We start from the raw sequence: 22,002 nt of genomic DNA, 5'->3' as shown, positions 1-22,002 counted from the left end.
AAATCATCTCAAAGAAGGAATTTCCTTCCCATCCTCCTTTCTCCTTCAGCAATGGGCTGTTGGCACTGTTAAATTTTGTTGATATTTAATAAAAGCTAACATCTGTGCCTTGCTTGCCTGCAATTACAGAGCTTCATCCTAGGGCCACTTTGGAGCTTCTTACAAGCACTGATGCTTGAAGCAAAGCTATAACAAAGGGATAGATTGACAGTGTTTTTCTGCCTCTAGCTACCTTCATTTGCTCTTTTTTATTTTTATCTGCCTCATATTTGCCTTATATTTTTGTTGGCCACCCTAAATGACCAGCCTGCAGCAATGGTAGCCCTGTAGGAGACCATTTGATCAATTCTCTTTTTATGCAAGGCTTCCCAGGAGCAAAAAATATCAGTGAAGAATGTTTCCATGCCCCAATTACATGCAAAAACACATCACCACAGCTACAACACTGTCAGATCTGCTGAATTGGCTGGAGAGAATTATAGGGATACTTTGTCTGTAAGCCATGGTAGATAATGCAAAAGTACAGCTTAGAATTGTTAACAATGAACTCATTATAAGAAGGTTATCTCAGAATTTCTCTATAAAGCTTCTTTAGGGTTAAAATTCACTTCAGATCATGTTCAACATCTGTCAGCAAGAAGCAAAAACTGGAGAAAAAAAAATCTATCCAATTTTATCCATTCTTACTTCTCTAAGAGTCTTGTGGAACTGCTAGATGACTAAGAATAACTGATTTAGAACCTCACATTTAGAAAAAAGACAATATGAAATAAGATAATAGAGGACAGAAGAGAAAACGTAAAAGGAAACTAAAACAGCTCAACTGACATCTGAGTTTTATTGAACCAGGCATTCTTTCACTATCTAGCAAGCATTTCCTACTCACTTAAATTCAAATGTTTCTTGATTTTTCTGGCTCTAATTATTCCAGTTTTTCTGCAATTCAAATGTTGGCCTTTCCTGAGTCATCATTGTTAGTGATGATCATTTTTATAGATCATTATTAAATTAGATTTCATGTAAACAAAATATTGAAGCCTATTTTGCTACATAATCAACTATAGATATAACATGGATTTTTTTAAAAACTGCTGTACATTAAAGCAGTTGATATATGCGTCTCCTTCTACACCTTTTACGTGCAATTTTTTAACATGACTATATATTCACTATATATACTATGCTTTTGTTTCACAGACATTTTATAGGAAATGGTGAAGGTGGTGTAAATTAAAATGAACTTTGGTAGATAAGTTTCTGAAGTTATGTTGGACTGTATTAATATAAACTAAAGAACTTGGTTTTCGCCATTTTGTCCCACAGTCATCCATGACATGATGGTCATAATGCTGTGAAAATTCATATTTTAAAAACAAGGTCTTTCCAAAGTATCCAGGCAGAAAACAGTAGTGCATTTGACAATTCTGAATTTTTTTTTAAATTCTATTCCATAAACTGGCATGTACAATAACAAGAAGCATTATTGATCCAGCTCAGAAATGTATATATAATTTTCTGTGCAAACAGACAGATAACTGCTATTTTTTTCCTGCTGTACTGCAAAATGTTACTCTGGGGAGATGTCTGATATTCCCATCACACTAGTCAAAGCCAGGCTTAATGTAAGTTATTGCAAGCAAGAGAAATATACTACTTGCATGCCAAGAATTCAAGTTAGATCCAACACTCTCTGAAACACAGCAGATTTTTCCCCGTTTCCCCTAAGGACCTCCAGGTTATTCAGCAAATGGAGCTGAACCACTCTACCATTTTTCAGTCAGTGTGAAATAGGCCCTAAATGGAAAAGCAGTCAGGCTGTGACACACAACTTCAGACACTGATTTGTCATCCAGCTCAATGAAATGCTTTACTGAAGAGCACTGAGAAAGTAAATTTCTTTTTATATTCATATCTGCAATTAATTACATATTCAGCCTCACCACCAAAAAAACCCCGGAACAGACAATCACTGCTGATGAGCACTGGGTCAAAGAAAAACTGAGAACACACTACATCTGAATTATTCTCTTTAATTGAACTTACTTCTTAATAGCAACAAATAAAATCTCCTTTCTCTGCTCATAAAATGCATTTATGTCTGCATCTTCAAACCCTAGTTTCACTCAGGACTATATAAGTAGGTCCATTTTTTGTAAATATGAAGTAGATTAAATATAATTTATAAGTATTTTTCAGTAATTAATATCATTTTTATGACCTAGACACCCTCTTATAAACATCAGAACTACAGAATACCTGTAAAGAACCAGCAGGGACTTTTCTTATTATGTTTAATTAACTACAACACCAAGTCACTCATTCTAACCCTTCTTGAATCAGTAATTCTTCCTCAGAAAACTAGCTTCCTAATACACAGGATGAGCTGGACTCCAAAAACTTTTTTATATTTAAAATGTCAAAAGGTAGGTCCATTTCTTTGAATAGTTTTAAGACTAGAAATTATAGCTCTATGCCACTGGAAATGATCAGTTTCCCAGTTTCTAACTTTGGAGCATCCCAAGATACTGGATGTTAATGTCATGACATTTTAGATATAGAGAAACTCTTTTAAGCTATATTTAGATATTTCAAAGTCTCCTTCTGTAACCTTCACACAAGTGGACCCACAGTAAACAGGGAATCTAACTTTACCATAATAATATGAGATAATCCATAAACATACTTTAATGCTTTGATATACACCTAAAATAATTTATTTCAAACATATGTGGCATGTACTGAAAACATGGTTGTATGATTATACATTAAAGGTTTCAGCACCATAAATGTAGGTCATCCAGAACAAATAAAACAGATAGCAAAAATTTTCAGAAAAGGTAACCTAAAATGAACATTTTCAGTCCAGACTTAGAGTCCTCAAGAAGTCAGCTTTTTTTAATTTATTTGGGGTTTTTTTCGTTTGTTTACCACAGAGCTAATATTTCTCTTTACAGTTGGAGATTTTGCATCGTAGACAGCTATAGAGACTATATGTCATTTGTCTCCACCCTCCATTAAACTTTTGTGGTCCTTACTTCAGCACCAGTGGTTCTACACAAAAAAACCTCAAAACTACAGATGAAGAAACATAGGAGTTTGTATAACATTTTGTATTGTCTTCTGCTGTATAGCTGTGTGTTTCTTCAACAGTATATCTTAAACTAAATTGAGAAATGCACATGATTTTAGAAGGTGGATAGACAGGACCTTTGGGCCATTTAATTTATAAATTTATTTTTAAAGTCCACTAGTGTTTGATTCTATTTGATAGATAATTTTCATCATCTTCACCCAAATTATATGGTACCTCTCACTTAATTATAAAACATGTTCTATCCACAAATAATGAAATTTAACAAAATAAGAATAGCCTAATAGTTATTTTGGTTACCAATATTTTTAAGGGGTTACATTTAGGTCAGAATCTCCTGTATTCTTCTCCTTATTCCTGGGAACAATCCTTTATTTATTTTCAGGCTAGAAAGAAAAAAATACTACCATACATATTTCCATTAGACTAGTATTATTTCTATGTGAAAAATTCCCACCACAAATCTCTTAAGATTTGGTTCTTTATGAATTAAAGAATAAACCATGGTCAAAACCCCCACTCTGTTCTCTCTGATGAAATCATATGCAAAGCAGCAATGAATTTTCATTAGTTTGAAAGAACAAATCAAGCATGTTTTATTTCTTCCTTTTCCTCTACAAATATTATAGAGTCATCAATATGCAGGCCTATCATAAGATACATGTTACAATATAAATGCTATTACTCAGCAAAGTGCTTAAAATTTAGGAAGCAGACCTCCCAGAAATTCAGCAGTTTAGACATTGTCTTGAAAAGCACTGCAAAAGTAGATGTTCACGCACAACTAGTTTTCCCATAAATGAGGTTAATTTGTGTTAGCAAACTGTCAAAGAACCTGTCATATTCCATTGTCTTTCCAAGTATAAAAAATTTAAAAAGATTACAAGACTGAAATAATACCCAAAAGGAATCCTGGGCAACAAAGAAAATCAGCTGGTTTTTAACTTCATAATTTTAAATTACACTTACATCTGATTTTAAGGAGTAACTTTTTTCCTTATTGTACATATTGAAGAACCATTTTCTGTATTTTTATTTCTATAATATTCTCTTTAAATCTGCTTTAATAATAACAATAGTTCTGTAGAATTATTTGACCCTGTACGAATGCAAGGTCAAATGTTTCACTCCAGTACAAACTTGAACTAGTAATTTGATGCTTTTTGTTCTGTACATTTTTAATGTGAAAAAAAAACCCACATAGAATTTCACACATTTGTGAAAAAAATACATTGTGCAACCAGTAATAAGTGTTGGTTATACTCAAATCTTTAGAAAACCAATATGTACTGGAGGTATTCAGGAAAGAATGTGTATGTACTGTAGGTACCACAGGGCTAATACAATTATTGATACTACTTTTTTGATTTTAAAAGTTTAAAGTATAGACTGTATTTCTAACAAATTTTAGAAGATGGTAATTGAAATATATATTCTAGAGAAATAAGAATTAAAAGTAATCTGATGCATTAACATAGGAGAACAGTTAAAAAGTGCTTAAAGCCCACATTCATAATTTACTAGGAAGTGCCATATTTGGTGTGATAACATGGAATTCATTGTATCCTAATATGAGATTAATTATGGCTCCACACTGCTTTCCACATGTTTTTCAGAATAATTGCTTTGATTTCCTAGAACTTGAGTGAGCACAGAGACAGACAGCAAATACAATATATGTACCTGTTCTCTCAAAGTTTAACAAAAATATTCAACAAACAGGTTAAATTTTATAACTGTGGTGCCTTATTGCAGATATATTTGCTATCCCAAGTATAAGAAATAGAGACTTTATGCTATTTTTCTACCTTTTTCATTAAAAATAGTGTTCAATTAAATGCTTCATATTATTATAACATGCTGTATAAATACTTGTGCACTTTTCCACTAAAACACACATCACAATTTCTTTTTTGTAAGTAACCCCTGAACGCACCTAATGCATGCTAAAATCATTTATATTTGTTTTTGCATCACTGAAAGCAAGCAGATATCTTTACTGTGTAAAATTATTGATTCCAAGTAATGAGGCTCCAGTACATGGGAGGAGATATAGGGGAAAATAACACTGAATTCAGATATTACCACAGGGAATAAATTGTCTAATCATGCCTTTGGACTACATTTTTCTCTGACAGCTACATTAACCAATAGTTTAGCTTAGTTCTAATTTTCCAAAGAAGCATTTGAAAAGCTTAATAAGTACAGTCCTTTCAAGACTGAGTCTTCTCATGCATCAAGCATCAGGAAAATCTTCAAAAATCACTGTCTACTGGTTAGCATTCATTAGTGACATTTACAATTTCACATGCCCAGGCCTGATTCTTATAATTTCCTACAAAGTTCAAATAACTTGAACTCTTATTGATCACAGACCATTCAGCATTTTTCAAGTCAGACAGGGACACAAACATGAAACCACATGAACCATTTATCTAGATAAAGAATCTGAACCAGTGCAAACTGTGATTTTAAAATATTGTAGTTATGTCTACATAACTCTGTTTTTCTGAATAAAATGTGTTTATACATCTGCAAACATACACACAGACACACACACACCAAAAAAAAAAAAAAAAATAGCAATATCTAGATAGTTTGGAATGGGATTAGGATCTGGAATAGGAGACTTCACACAAGTCAGCTTACTCTGCCACTATTATTAGAGCAATATATCTAGAAATACTTAAATGAAAACTGATTTTTATGATGAAGTAATATTTCTGGAATATTTCTAAAGGGTGGAGATGACACTTACATTAAAAATATGCAATACATTATTCCTTTTGTGTCATTTTTTATTGAAAAATATAGCCTCTGAAATAAAGTTTTAAGACTGATTTACAGATAAAAAAATGTAATGGAGGAACAAACTCAAATGTATATTTTATTGAGCTTATTTTGGGACATATCCTTTCCTTTTTCCAAAGTAATTCCATCTATTTACAAACAAAAAGCTGGAACAAATGTATCCTTTTCTGTGTACATAAATGCATACTGTCCACAAACAGATACAGATTTTCCTCTAGAAAATATTTTCTCTAAAGTATATTTCTTTTTATTTATTGCATTAAGAGTAAAAGCAAAAGTATTTAAAGATCCATTTTTTGGTTTCCTTCATTATTGTTTTGCAAACTGCTAATTAAAACAGATACTTCATACAAATGATTAGCTTTTATATCTGCTTTAACACTTGAAAGGTTACTGCAATAGGAAAAGGAAGAGCTTTAATTAAAGAATGAATTATTGAATACTACATTTTAATTGATATAGCCTTCTGCTATTATTTTGTGTGTTTATAGATATTTTTATGTGATTCTGTAATCAAGATCATACACGAAAAGAAGTCTTTAACTACTAAGGCTAAAGAATGAAGGGTGCTGATCACATTCAGCCATTTAAGTTCAAGAATCATGTGAAGCATGGTTTCCATGACAACAAGTCACTAATTGCTAACAGAAAATAAAATAAAAATCAACCCTGACAGAATTTGGCAGTGACATGGCAGGTGAAAACCTTCCAAATAATTATGGCAATTTCCATGTATGATGAAGAAATGCAGGCAACACCACCTTCTGAGATATGGTGAAAACACTTAGAGTTCCAGGGTTATTTTGGATTTGGCAGAGCTGGCTGCATACAGTAGTCATTGTACATTACACTTGGTAGTCAACACCTATCTTCAGTAACAGATAAGAAGAGATGTTTGTCATGAGGTGATGAAGGATTTTTGCATCCTTGGGCTACATATCAACACAGGAAAATGCTGTGGAAAATGTATCAAGTAAAGAAATGACACAAACAACAAATTTTAGCATAAATTCACAGGGTAAGGAGAAAAACATTAAAGGAGAGCAGAGGGGGAAGAAAGGAGCTATAGTCACATACACCAGCCATGCTAACTTACTAGTGTTTCAGACACCTCCAGCTTGCAGACAGAAAGAGTCTTTTGAGACTAGGGAAAACTACTTGGGAAGTACAATGATGCTATTCAAAATTTACTGACTTATGAACTGCTGCATATCATTTGTAAAAATTGCTTCAGTCTGAGTTACCTTTCACCAGCTCTGTAAGTCGACTCATGGGGTCACTAGGAGTGAACAAGAACATTTTGATAAATTCAGTTTCCATGACAATGAATTAGCCATGGAAAGGGGGAGGTGTTGAAAGATCTGTGTTCTGTAGAATACTCTTCAAATGTTTGCCTGTTTTCATTTTTAGCCATTTAGTTCACATGGCTCTGTTCCAGGACTCTAATTCACTAGTAGCTGGTTTTCCTTCACAGATTAGAAGAGTAATTCATCAGTGAATGTTTCACTCAGTGGCCTCATCTAATGTAAGAGAATATATAAATGAATTTTTCCAATTATGTTTTTGTTTGTTTTGAAAGAATGCAGCAGTCTCTTGTTGTTCCACTCTAACCCAGATACAGAATACTTAATCTTTGCTACTTATTGCCCACTACTGTATTTAGGCCTGCAGCTGTAACTTGCAAGATATTGGGAGTTTGTTCTAAATAGCCATGAGCCCCCCAAACAAAGCAAAACAAAAAAGTGCTTTGGAGTTTGCTTTAAAATAAACAAGCCAATAAAAATATGTCATATTCCAAAGCCTGCTATAGCCTACATCAATGGGAACCTCTGAGAATAAGAACTCTAAAAACAAATTGTATTTATTTTTGATAGAAGTGCTTAAAGTTATTTTTCATTTGTCTGCCTTTTGAAAGGCTAAGCCAGTGGGACATTTGTTAGTGTAAGAACTAAAATCTACTCAAATTCGGGAATGTCATTCAGCTGTTTGCAGTGGGTGTTGCATGAGAGCCTTATACTAATGAGATTAAGAGTGAAGTTGTTTAACCATTCATGAAACAGTCGTATATTTCAGAACACGGAGTAGCAGGGGATCAGAAAACCTGTTTCCATGGCTATTGGGATAGATGGGCTTCCATCCAGAGACAATTGAGACAAATTTGACTCTTTCAGAAAGTAAACCTGTTCTTAGTACCTCCAGCAATACACTCCCCATTGCCATAAATAAAAGCTGAAAGGACTGCACACCTTGCTTCCACTGTCTCTGCTGAACAGCATTGTTTCATGTGCTCCACAAGAAATGGAAGGGTTTTTCAACAAGCTGTTAGTGTCAGTGACAGCCCAGCATGGGCTAAAATATCTGAATGATTTTCAAAAGAAAGAAAATGTAACTAGCAGAAAAAAAAAAAAAATTAAAGAACAACCAAACAGTAAAATAACAACCAAAAATCCCAAACCAAACAAAAAAAAAAGGGCAAAATAAAAACACAACAAAGCAAGCCACTAAACAGAAAATATTAAAATAAAAAAAGAAGAAGGGAAAAAAAAGAGAGAAGAAAAAAGGAGAGGAGAGGAGAGGAGAGGAGAGGAGAGGAGAGGAGAGGAGAGGAGAGGAGAGGAGAGGAGAGGAGAGGAGAGGAGAGGAGAGGAGAGGAGAGGAGAGGAGAGGAGAGGAGAGGAGAGGAGAGGAGAGGAGAGGAGAGGAGAGGAGAGGAGAGGAGAGGAGAGGAGAGGAGAGGAGAGGAGAGGAGAGGAGAGGAGAGGAGAGGAGAGGAGAGGAGAGGAGAGGAGAGGAGAGGAGAGGAGAGGAGAGGAGAGGAGAGGAGAGGAGAGGAGAGGAGAGGAGAGGAGAGGAGAGGAGAGGAGAGGAGAGGAGAGGAGAGGAGAGGAGAGGAGAGGAGAGGAGAGGAGAGGAGAGGAGAGGAGAGGAGAGGAGAGGAGAGGAGAGGAGAGGAGAGGAGAGGAGAGGAGAGGAGAGGAGGAGGAGAGGAGAGGAGGGGAGAGGAGAGGAGGGGAGGGGAGGGGAGGGGAGGGGAGGGGAGGGGAGGGGAGGGGAGGGGAGGGGAGGGGAGGGGAGGGGAGGGGAGGGGAGGGGAGGGGAGGGGAGGGGAGGGGAGGGGAGGGGAGGAGCCTGGTGTATTGAGTGGCATGCCTGTCTATGGCAGTGTTACATGAGAGTTATCTATTCCATCCTAAAAAACTTCTAATTGAAATGGTATGACCATTTTCCAAAACACAAATGCCATTTATACTATATTATAATGAATATCTTGCAGTGTGGAAATCAAAATAAATATTTTACTCAATGTGATCTAGTTGTTCTGAAGCAGAAAAATAAGAGAAGATCAGTCCATGTTGATTGGTACTCAGGAGCCTTGAATCTCAGTCTTGATTTAAAATAGTGGGAGGCAGCTGCCATCAGGCACTAGAGTGCATGTGGACAAGAATAAGCCTAATGACTTCTTTGGTTTATCTGCCATGTGGAACTGTTTCAACACTCATAATTCAGATGTGAATGAGGTGTGTTAATAGCTGCACACTTCCACTCCTGGAGCCAAGGAACGTGAGCCGGTAGCAGGCATTCAGGACCCATTGATATTAATGGTGAGAAATCGCTCAGCCTGCTGTTCTCAGTGAAGCACAGTGCAAAGCCCACTGCGAGAGACAGATGTCAGGGGCTTGTTCACTCCATCCATGACCTTCAGCTGGCACCAGACACTGTGACACGTCTCGTCTTGTTAACATTTTAACAGGTGAGAGATGGATAAACAACAGTTCTCTCAGACCTGTAGATTGGTAATAAGTGTCACAAAATACACACTAGAGCTCAGGTGCAGATCATTAAAAAGGAAGCAGGAATGTGAGGAATAATGACACGTCAATCTACCTCAAATCAAGTCTGACACCCCCGTGATACTAGTTAGCACCATGCTCAGGGAGTTTTGCCTTCTGTTCTTTCAAACTTGAACCAGGAGCACAGCACTGGAACTTATTTCCAGATGCTTTTGCTTAAACTTTGAGCCCCTGCTCAAATTAACGAAGAAAAGAAGAACATTCAAAATTTCATTTTTTTTCCTAATAAAGATTTAAGTGATCTAGTCAAGCACCGTGAACTTTAACTAATAGTTTCATGCTACAGTAATGGCACCTATTATTTGAATTCATTTCCCATACTGACAGCACAACTCAGGCATACTCCAGACTATGACATTTTAAGTGACTGGTGATTTTCAGTTGTGCTTTTTACAGTACACTTGTATGAACTCAAGACTGAAATACATATACATCTCTGTAGAATACAGTTCTTTTGCTGCTATATAGAAAAATATCTATTTTTAAAAGTGAAATATGCTCAGGATATGTGTGTTTTCCCATGCTAAATTGAATCAAAAGGAGGAAATACTTGAGATATAAGACAAACCTCTTAAAAGTTTTCATTGCCTCAGTGTCATGGTTTGACACTGGCACAATGCCAGTGCCCCCATGAAAATGTGATCCTTCCCTTGAATGCTGTGAAGTGGAATCTAGAACAGAGCAAAGCAGGCCCAAGCTTAATAACAGGGGAAAAAAAACCACACAAAGATCAAATGAAAACCTTGCAAAGCATTCCTCCCCCCACCACCCAACTCCAACAAACCACAGTGAGACACAATCTGGACCCCAATCAGGTTTCCACCCTCCAAACAACCAATACTCGATCCATCGAGGGAACAGAGTCTCTCCTGTGCCACAGACCCCCCAAGAAACACAGCTCCACATCCTGTGTTTCCATGTCACACATGGCACCGCCTGGAGAAAAGTTTGCCATGGTGACCCTTCTCCTTTCCATGCACAGTGCTCTCACCACCAATGCATGGATGGACAGACTGCTTTTAGGATTTTTCCTTTCAAGGATGCCCTGCCAAGAGGGGAGAAAACAACAGTTCAGTTTTTCATTGTTTGGGACCACAGTCCCCCCCATTTTCCCCTGGGGCCAAGGACTCAAGAACAGAGATCTTCTTCTCTTCTCTTTCCTTTCCAGGACAGGGGCACCACCACAAACCCCCTAACCTTTTCTCCGTTCACTCCACTTCTGTCTTTTCCCAGCTGAAGCAGGTCTCTTGACTCACTGGCATCCTCCCAAAACACAGTCCCTCTTGAAGGAGAAGATTGGTTCAGGTTGTGGCTAACATGGAAAAGTCCAGCCAAAAGCCACTCCTTGTCCCCCTCCCATCCAGAATTCCTCCTTCTAACATCCTAGGGTCCAAGGTGTCCCTCTTCCTCTCTTTCAAACTGAGGAGGGGAAGGAAAAAATTCACAAGCTTTCATTTCTCAAGGAAGGGTTAAAAGTCCAAACTCCCCAGGGATGGCTCAATGCCCGGACATTCAGCAACTCCCACGCACTGGGCACCTTGGAGCTCCCCCTGCTCCTCCTTCCTCGCTGTGGAATTGCTGACAGAGCTGCCGCTGTCTCTTTCTCTCTCCCTCTCGGGAGAGAAACTTTGGGGGGGGGAATGGAGACATCCCAGATTTCTTCCACCCTTCCATCTGCAGGGGCCAGCCCGGTTCCAGTCCCTCCACCCTTGTGGCCTACCTTTCAGGCCATGGGGCTTCCCCTCCCCCACCCAGCTCGTGGCTGGGCAGGGGAAGGTCTGCACTGCACGCTGACCGGAACCAAAGAGAGCGAGTTCCCCTGGGAATTCTGCTCTTAACTCCTCTGTGTTCTCAGAGGCGTGTCCACCTTCAATTGGTCAATATCTAAATTGACCTCTTCCTTCCGGAAAACATTCTCTTTCCGTGTCAAACCACAACACTCAGTCAAGCCCATGCTGTTCTAGTCTTTATCACTATCACTGAATTTTGTAATCTTACAATATAAAGCACAGAAAGTAGGAAATGTAAACCCAGTACATATCAGAAAATTAGTCAAACATATATTTTTCAAGCATCACCCATGTCTCATAGCTAACACATGCTTAGTCACTCAATTTGTATGTTTATATTTTATACATAAAAATATTTTATACATGAAAAATATTTTATACATGAAAAACTAGACACCAGCTTTCCCCTCCAATGCACTACAAGCAGACATAAAACCACAATTTGGAAAGCTGTACCTATGAATGGGAAGAGACTTATTCTTTGCCACTGCTTATTCAGTGCAACTTGAGGTGAATAAAATCACAAGTTCCTCATAGGCAAGTAGCAGAAAAATGTGGCAGGAAATAAGTCATGCCTCTTCACTCATTTCAACTCACAAATCCTTTGTTGGAAACTTCATTTCAAACTAGGTTAGGAAAAGAAGTCCAAAATTTTCCTGGGTTCTCCACATGCCTTAAGATTCCAGTACTGCATAAGGCAAAACTTGGCTCCAATATACGTTATTCTGATGCTTCATTATGCCTTGGCAAGACCATTTCACCATGATGTGTTCACTTCAAGTTAATTTCACTTAAGGGATGAAACCTGCAAATGAAAAGTTGACAGTTTGTTTCTCCTGAACTTAAGATACAGAATTGTGTTAATATTCAAGTGTTACCACTGAACTGAAGCTGACCTAGAAACCAAACCATAGACATAATTTATCATCACAGAACAGAGACGAAAGTAGCTCTTTGGAATGACCAATCTATGTATTCTGCAATCAGCCTCTTTTCTTTTTAATGAGTTTTGGGAAAAATAAAATTCAGACATTTTTAAAACAGAATATTTTATTTTAAAATCCACATTTGTAGACAGATAATATTCGTAATATCTCCATGCATCAGGAGGTGAATTACTATTATTCATCTGTACTATTTCTAGTAATGTTATGGAAATAAATTAGAAAATGTGAATAAATTTTCCCCTTTTCTATAATGTCTATTACAAAATCCTGTGTATACTCTTCAACTTTTGTGGGTGAGATTTTTATTTTAATTTGTGTGGTTAGTTGGTGGGTTGATTGGTTTTGTTGTTGGTATTGTTGCTGTTGTTATTGCTGTTATTTTTAGAATTAGGGGAATTACCTGAGAAATACAAATGAAACCTTTACTAGATCTATCTTTACAGAAATCTTGCCAGTGTTCAGAATCAGTAAAAGCTAAATCAAATAAATGGTATTAGGTTCACAATAGTGCTAAGGTCAATAGCTGCTCTTGTGCTGTATGTTAAGCACTGCTGCAGGCCTATACTAGTCTTGAGCATGGGATCAAAGAGATAAAAGCAGAGTGACAGCATCTCTTTCACTTTATATTCCACCACTCTAAGGATCTTTCCACCAGTTCGATACCCAGTGACATTTTGTCATTGATTTTTTTAACATATCTTTTGCATCAATGTTTTTTCAGGAACCTCCTCCAAGGAAGATGACATCAGAATGAGTTAAGAGCATGTGTGTCTAATGAATGAAAGACTGTGGGGCATTTACCCACCAACTCTACTAAAGATTTGTAATCATTGTGCTGGAAGAAAGATCTCAGTATCCCACTGACTGAATATTTCTCCATCATCAAGTATTAAACAAGATTTTTTTTCAATTCAAGTATAGTAAAACAGTATTAATCAAGGTACAATCCTCAGCCAGGTGAATTCAGTGGCAAAACTAACACATTACAACATTGATCTAACCAAATGGAGTAAATGTCTACCACAACATATTAAAAGCCATATTTTGATGTGAGTGGGTGACTCTCATTGCAACTTTTTGTCCAGAGCTGCAAGATGTATATAATTTTTTTTTTCCAAAGCTCAGCATATTCACTGCTGAACTCTTCAGAAATCTGGCTATTTTTTTGGTGAGATAAATAAAAGATGAATTCACATTAAAATGCACTTCTTATATACCATAATAAAAACAGTATCAGAACTTGTGCTTTTCATTGCTTCCAATCTTATGTAGAAGGCTAGGAAACTAAGTAACAGTACAGAACTCAATATAAACTGTTGACAAGCCTAAAAAATAAGTTTTTATGAAAAATGCTGATGTTCAACTAGTTATTTTTTGCTGTGCTTTAGAAAGGAACTGGAACTTAAAAAAAAAATCAGTCACAAAATATACAGAAAAGTGGCTGGAATGCTGCCCAGAAAAAAAGAACCTGGGGGTGCTGGTCAACACTCAGTTGGACATGAGCCAGAAGTATGCCCAGGTGGCAAAGAAGGACAATGGCATCCAGGCCTATAGCAGCAATAGTGTGGCCAGCAGGACCAGGGCAGTGACTGTCCCCCTGTCCTTGGCACTGATGATGCCACCACTCAAATCCTGTGCTCAGTTCCGGACCCTCAATTCAGGAAGGACATTGAGGTGCTGGAGCAAGTCCAGAGAAGGGACATGAAGCTGGTAAAGGGTCTAGAGAGGGATTCCCATGAGGAGTAGCTGAGGGAGCTGGGATTGTTTAGCCTGGAGAAAATGAGACCTTATCAGGGGAGACCTTATCTCTTTCTCTCTACAACTGCCTGAAAGGAGACTGGGTCAGTCTCTTCTCCCAGGAAAGCAGTGGCAGGAGGAGAGGACATAGCCTCAAGCTGCACCAGGGGTGACCTAGGCTGGACATTAGGAAGAATTTCTTCACAGAAAGAGTAATTAGATAATAAAATGGGCTACCCTGGGAGATGGTAGAGGCACAGTCCCTGGAGGTGTTTAAGGAAAGACTGGATGTGGCACTTAGTGCCATGGTCTAGTTGACAAGTTGCTATTAGGTCATAGGTTGGGTTTGATGACCTCAAACTTCTTTTCCAACCTGATTCATTCTGTGATTCTGCAATATGAAATCCTCTGCTGCCAGGTTGAACATTCATAAATACATTCAGCTTATTTTTATGTAAGCACAAATCCATCCTACCTATCTAGCTACTCAATAATGATCAGATGATTTCCAGAAAGAAATTTGAACATTTAGAGAACTGAATATTCTGTAGTACAGAATATTACATTAAAAAAATCAAATATTACATCAAAATTAAAAAAAAAAATGAAAACAAAGGAGTACTAAATAACCACTAAATAAGAAATTGGTGGTGTAGACATTTTGGTCAAGCACCTAAAATCAAGAACAAATGAAATCTGGACCAGACTGGTTCCCAGAACACTTCCTTACCCACACAAACAATATTTGCAGGAGAAGCCAAGTCTGGCAACAGACTTAGTCTGCAGCTGACTCTTCCGTAGTTCAAGTGAAATCCACAGGCACCAAACTGCAGACCATTCAGGAAATTCTCTCCCATAGAATAAATTTTTCCTCATATCCTCTAAATTTTAAAAGTAAAATAATTTAAAACTACCTACTTTCACACAAGCTACTTTCACAATTTGCAGCTAAACAAGATCCTGAAATCACTTCCAGTTGAAGATACATTGTTAAAAAAATCCTGACACCTCTTTTCTTCATTAGATATGCAGCAACTCCAGATAATCAGACCTTGTTATAAAGCTACAGCCAGCAGCCTCATGACTGAAAAAAGGGGATAAAGCTGACACTCTCTAGGAGGAATAAAGTCAGTTAAATATCAGAACCGGGTGCCTCAATTGCTGTGCTTACCATGTGCTTCTATTGCAAGTTTGTCTGCACAGAGCTCTCATTCAGATTGGAAAAAGTAATTTTCTCATCACTTATTTTTATTATAGAATAAATGTATTTGTTGTAATTAAATCCAGAAAAGTCCTATTTCTTATGGAGAGATAATATACCAACATGTCTCTACAGAAAAATACAAGTCTTCTTTACCTCACAAGCCATTTTCTATTTATTAATTTGAGTTTGTCCTGTACTACTATTTGTATGGTAGTGATATCTCACAATTTTCTGCACCAATAGAAGGCACTTTTGGCATACAATCCACTATTTTCTTTCAGAAGACTAGCAGAAATATGAATCAATATAATAATATAATTTTTTTTCTATAAACAAAACATTGGCAATATAACCACACTGATATATATGCAGCCTGCTGTGTAAGCAGACAGCAGAAGTAGCTTCAGTAGATCCCACAAAATCTTTTTATATGCCTTATTTACAATAAAATTATAAGCAACAGTATTTTGGCTATGATGGTTTCAGGATCATGGTTTCAGAGACACAAGGGTTGGGATTAATATTTTTTAACATACAGAATGTAAAAATATAAGTCTTTAGCCAGGTTTCTTACCAGTTAAAGGTAAAAATGTCCTCCAGAAGTAATTCCTCTGACCTACCCAAAAAGTCTCCCTAATTCCCCTCTGGATTTGTTTACTTTTACAAATGCAATTAAGGAGGCTAATGCAGATATGGCACTCTAACTAAAAAATCCTTATCAGAAAAGAAAGAATTCTTCAAAAAGTCTGATATGAAGAAGTGTCCTGGTTTGTAAGATAAGCTTGTATTCTATTTGCCATCTGTTGGAGGTTGGGCAAGTTTGTTATCTCTTCCAAGAACAATGGTTTGCTCCGAAGAGGTAATGGTTTGTTAATGGTCCATTGACTGGCTCACTGCAGGGCTGGTAAGGTAACACCATCCCATTGCGAGGTGCTCCACCCAGAGGGGGAAGCCAAGCACTCTTTTACTGGATAAAGCGGTACCTTTTGGGGGACAGAGCAGCTCTCTCTTTGCGGGATTCCCAGAGAGACAGCTCTTTTTTTTTCTCTCTGCTGGATTCCCAGAGGAAGACGGGCCCAACTGCTACCAGATCTTCAGAGAAAACTATACCCTTCTAAAGATCACCACTTCAGCTGCAATTCATTAGCCACTGCAAGAGGAGCAGCTGTCATTTCAACCGGACTGCTACCAACACCCCGAATCCTCAGAGTGTCAGGTTGTGGACTTTATCACTAGTTTTGTTTGTACCAATTGCATTTGCCTTTTTAAATTGTTATTTAGTTTCTCCTAGTAAAGAATTGTTACTCCCATTCCCATATCTTTGCCTGAGAGCCTTTTAATTTAAAAATCCTGGTAATTCGGAGGGAGGGGGTTTACCTTCTCCATTGCACAGGAGGCTTATGTCCTCCTTCACAGACTCCTGTCTTGTCAAACCAAGACAAGAAGCCATATATCTCATATGTTCCAGTGAAGTTGGGAAAAGCATATCTAACCCAGTAAGTGGACTTTGTGTCCTGAAGTCTACCTATGTTGTTTTTCACCACTGGACTGAGAAGAGATCCCCCTTTACATATGTTGTACCTTTACAGACCTTGATGTTATCTGACAGGATTTCAGTTTCAGAATGCTTTAAGTTTTCACTGGGTTCCTGCGTTCCTCAGTGTGTTGTCTAGGTGACAGGGTTATGGCTTTGAATCTCCATATGCAGATTATGGTGTGTCAGAGTTTTCCTATTAAGCTTAAAGCCTACTTTCTTTGCAGAAATTTGCTTCCTTTCAGATACATTGTTTTGCAATGAATAGGACTTTATGATTTTATATCTTATATTTGCTTGTCTTTCCTACCCAAGGAGATAATTCCAGCACAGCTTAGGCACATTTTACTGAAGGATCCAAGAGCATTTATTCTGGATCAGTTCAGATTTAATATTCTTCAGTAATTTTTCTTTTTCTGACTCAACAGAACCAACAGCTCCATTGTACATTTGCACCAAATGCAAATGGGGGGATGGGAGGAGAGAACTGAAAATAATTTTCCAGTCCCTTGGATACGTGTGGTTAATACTGCCCTGTGGCAGCCCCTGACAGAAAAGGACACGTGTCAAACCACACTCTGCTTGCCAAATCTAATCCTTTCTCACTAGCTTGTTGTGTTCCAGCACAGCCATCAATGAGATCCAGGTACACAAAGACCTGGAACCAGTTTTCTTGCCATCTGCAGAGCAGCAACTGCTCACTCTTATCACAATGAGGCCTGGATGCCAGAAGAATAAATAAAATTTATGATCCTTTTCTGACATATTTGTAGCCTCAAACAATAAGGAAAATGAAAAATATTAGAGTTAAAGAAGCAAAGCCATACAGTGTTAAGATAAAGTCCTTGGAAAAAGTTTTACTTAAAGTGTGCGTCCTGACATAGTGTCCAAGGAACATTTTTCACCAAGTGAAAGCATGCAAAATTATGCTGGTAGTGTCTTCTCTTCCATGTGGATGCTGACAGATGTTTGGAAAAGAAAATCTTCCTTTCTGCTTGACCTTAAAAGCTGTTTATGGTATATTTATAATGTAAAGCAGTAAAACAGTACAACAAAAAGTGTTCTTCTGTGATAGAAACAAGTCACTTTTGCTTTGTTACTTAAATTATATAGAAAAATGTTTAAACTGTTTTTCCTAATAATATTAATAATAATAATAATAACTATCACTTTCAATGAATAACTAGACTGAAAAAAAAATCCATTTATTGCAATGTGCTTTGCCATACACACAATTCTGCAATGGAACCAGAATTCTGCAAACAGGTTGTGGTAAAAATGTGTCTATTTCCTTTTATTTTTCCCAAATAGCTCTGTAAAATGCATACATTTCTAATAGGGGTAATATTCTCTCAGGGTTAAGATGAGTGACAAACACTAGTGATAATTTACATGAAAGTGATTCATGTAATAGGAAAAGCTGGAAGAAGTGGGTGTGGGTAAGAGAAGGGATGGAACAATGGAAGACAAGAAATAGTGCAGGATACAAACTGCTTTTTTAAAGACTTGTAATGACTGGTTGTTTTTGCACTAGGGTAATTGTCTTAAAGAGGAAGCGTGATTAAGTTTTAAACAGTGACTGACAAAAAAATACAAGTAGCCTCAACAGGAAGAATAGCACCCTGCAATGAAAGACAAATGCCTCTGGATTATGGCCATGGGGAGTTTCATGTCTTGGAGTTGCCGGAGAAGTAAACAGTACTTTTCTGTAGTTTTTCAAGTTCAAGTGGAAAACTGGACTTTTATACATTTTAGGAGAAAATCAGAGAGATTTGACTTTTTTCACATTTCTCTAATACATATTACACAGGCAACACAAGCTTGGATGACAACTACAATGAGTAACATAAACATAAATAACCAGTAGTGAGCTCAGGAAAAGTGGGGCTACAGGGTCTGTGGAGTTTTTCACAATTAAAACACAGATAATTTCCACCAAAAATATTTTATTTTTGCTTGTTTTTTATCTAAATTTCAAGGAAAAAATAGCTTCTTTATTTTGCCAATATTCACACCTTTATTAGGAGGGAATAACTTTTTGGATTTAAGCAGGGTGGAAAGTCATTTCCTCTGAAGCATGCTTAAATAATCTAATTGTATTACAACCAAACAGGGTAGAATAATTGCATCAAAGTGTTTTTATTCCATTTGTCTTGTAGCAAATATTTGATATGGAGGTCAGTAAGTATTACACTTAGAAGTTAAACTGTTAACAAGGAATGTACTACTGATGTAAGCACTGACTAGTAAATTTTGGGAAATTTTGCCCTAGATATTAAGCCAGAAATGAAAGGAAGAAATATTGATGAAGGAGGAATGAGAAAGCAAAGATCTCTGAAGTTGGGCACTGAGTTTTTAAACATGACAGGTTTCATTATATCTAATTAATTAATTAAAATTTTATGGCATAAAATGTTGCAGCTACTGAAGATTTTCTTTTATTATGTTTTCAAAGCCCAAATTTTAGTAGGAAATTAAAATTTGTATTTTTTTCCTTCCTCCTAATAGCAATATTCAACAGACTAGAATGATTAACTAGCCTACATAAATAAAAACTGTCATCTTTAAAAATTACCTTGGGTGTTTCATGTATATCTGTCTTTTTAATTAAAGAACTTGGAATTTGTTGTGATACTTTGAATAGAAACCAAATACTAGAATAAAATATAATTTGCTTAAAAATGTAAACAGAATTTAGCACTGAAAATTATCATCTGGGTGAAACAGGGAACTTTGCTTCATGCAACCCTCATTTTAAAAAAAGGTAGGCTACAATTGAGTCAGTCTAAATCCTCCCTCCCTGTTCCTGTTCTCCAGCTGCCAGCAGCTTACTGAGCTGCTACCCAAGAAATATCACTGCCACAGAGCAGTGCTGGAAAAGTTGCTAATGTATTACCATGGCCAGCCAGAATAGCTCTCTAGAATTTTCACAGTTAATGAATTAGCAATACTTGGAAAGGTTTACATGTTTTTCACAAGAAAAGAAAAAAAAAAAAAGAAAAAAGTTTTCATTATACCAAGGTATACTTGTATCTTTGACAACATTCTTGGCAACTGTTGTAAAAGCTATGTCTTTGAAAAAACATTTTAAATTTTGTAAATCATAAGGCCTGCCTGCAAATGCAGAGCGCTGCAAGCACTGCAGCTGATTTAGTTGGCTTAGAAACTCTGCTGTTAGGACATTTAAAGAGGTCCATAGTTTAAGTTCCCCAGTAAATTATGCACAGAAGAAACAGACACAGCATCTCACACAGAATTTTCTCCTGTTAAATCCTGGACTGTGTTGCAGCATTGAGAGTCTCCAACACTATACAGTTGTTGGGCTAGAGTGTATACAGTGATATACTACTTTCCATAGCCTTGGTCAGTCCAGGCAGCCAAAGGTTACTGTGCTTTTTACTGAATCCAGTGATAAAGACAGAAGGTAATAAAGTGGACTAGGAGCAAAGCTGTTGCAATGCCAATGAAGGGGCCCAAGCTCCTGTTATGGGCCTTCTTTTCTTACATTATAAATTACTTAAAATGCTATCTAAATCAGCCTTGTGTGGTCCCTATCACCTGCAAATATGTCTGCAAATGCTCTAGCTGCTCTTCCTTAGCACCGGATCCAACTCTACAAATACACCACCTTGTCTGCTCAGTTTCCACAATACTGAAACACAGGGTAATTACTGGAGACATTGTGACAGCAAAGCAAACTTTAACTGAAGACAAAGGAAACATTACTTCTCTGTTTTTCCGACAATGTTAAAGGTCAGAATGCAATAACTGGGATATAATTAACATAGTTACACATTCTCTTTTGATGAGTGCCCAGCTAGATGCGTGTCAGGTAGCAGCCTGGAACAAAAGAACGCTAAATCAACTGTAGTGTGATACAGGAGTTTTTTGATTTACAGTTTTTAACAAACTGCTTTCTCCCTCTCCCTCTGCTCTGAGTTATAGTGCCTTGTGTTGAAGTACAGTGTGATTAGAAACTGGCTGAGGCTGTGGCCTTTTGTGAACAATGGAGGCAAATATGTCACTCAAAGATGTTTGGTTTACATCAGCTCAGCAGCTCTCTTGGAGCTTAGGTCTCTAATATCTAACTCGGATTTTTTTCTATAATAGCTGATACAGGACTCAAGATATTTACATTTAGCATTGTGCAGGCTGTCCTTTCATATTTAGGTTAAAAACTGAAATATTAATCTTCAATATTTTGAGTAAATAAATTAAAATCTGGCTACATGCGGAAAAATGTAAATCACTGTATACCAGCTGTCACCAGGGGGAACTATTAATTCATGCAGCAACTTTCAAGGCTGAACTATTATGGACTGGCACACCATAGAAATACACAAATGTTTAGAAGACAGAGAACTGGCACCTGTGTAATGACTAACCACAGGTTTAAAGACTGGTATATGACACAAATTCAGCTACCATAGTAATTAAAACTGTATAATATATAAAATAAACACTGAATAGCATATTTACCATATATGACCCTGATATGTTTAAGATATTACCTTTGTTGAAAATAAATAAAAGGTGATTCAATAAAGACAAGTCCACTGTAGGATGGTATCAATGACCCTTAAGAGATTTGCACCAAAAAAAACCCAATCTAAAACAACATTGTTTTGATGTCTCTTTCTTAGTCTTACATTTCTTTGCAGAAAGCCTGCTGCTGGTCAAGAAAAAAAAAAAAAAAAGACAAAGACATTTCTGTCAAAGCATCTTACAGTCATGGAATTTGTTAAGAAAAATCAAGGAATTGTTAGCTCTTTAGCAGAGACGTTTGAAAGAAGAACATGATAATGGATTTAAAAGCAGACACCACAACTCAGTAACATGCTAGTAAAACAGTAGTAATTCAACAAATTTCACCAAACATCTCTTTTCCACCCACTCTAAGTGCCTTGTAGTCCACTCAAATCTGAATGGACCCTACCCACCTTAATTTACAAGACTTACTCTAATTCAGATTAGTCAGAGAAAGCAAGCAGTAACAAGAAAGTAACAGTAATAAGGATAAGTGAAGCATATTTACCA

At 37.0% G+C, this 22,002-nt stretch overlaps 1 long non-coding RNA gene across 1 annotated transcript in view; it reads right to left on the bottom strand.

Moving 5' to 3' along the window:
* Window positions 1-22,002, bottom strand: part of LOC110470852 (uncharacterized) — a 113,942-nt gene that overhangs the window by 78,989 nt on the left and 12,951 nt on the right. Inside the window, exons 3-4 of the long non-coding RNA XR_014954387.1 lie at window positions 11,474-12,348; window positions 10,322-11,035 (exon numbers count right to left, since the gene is read on the bottom strand). This is a non-coding gene — a long non-coding RNA (uncharacterized LOC110470852). The remainder of the gene's footprint in view (window positions 1-10,321; window positions 11,036-11,473; window positions 12,349-22,002) is intronic.

Source organism: Lonchura striata, chromosome 1, assembly GCF_050655825.1.
Source record: "Lonchura striata isolate lonStrDom1 chromosome 1, ASM5065582v1, whole genome shotgun sequence".
NCBI lineage: Eukaryota > Metazoa > Chordata > Aves > Passeriformes > Estrildidae > Lonchura > Lonchura striata.
This window is presented reverse-complemented; position numbering and strand designations above follow the sequence as displayed.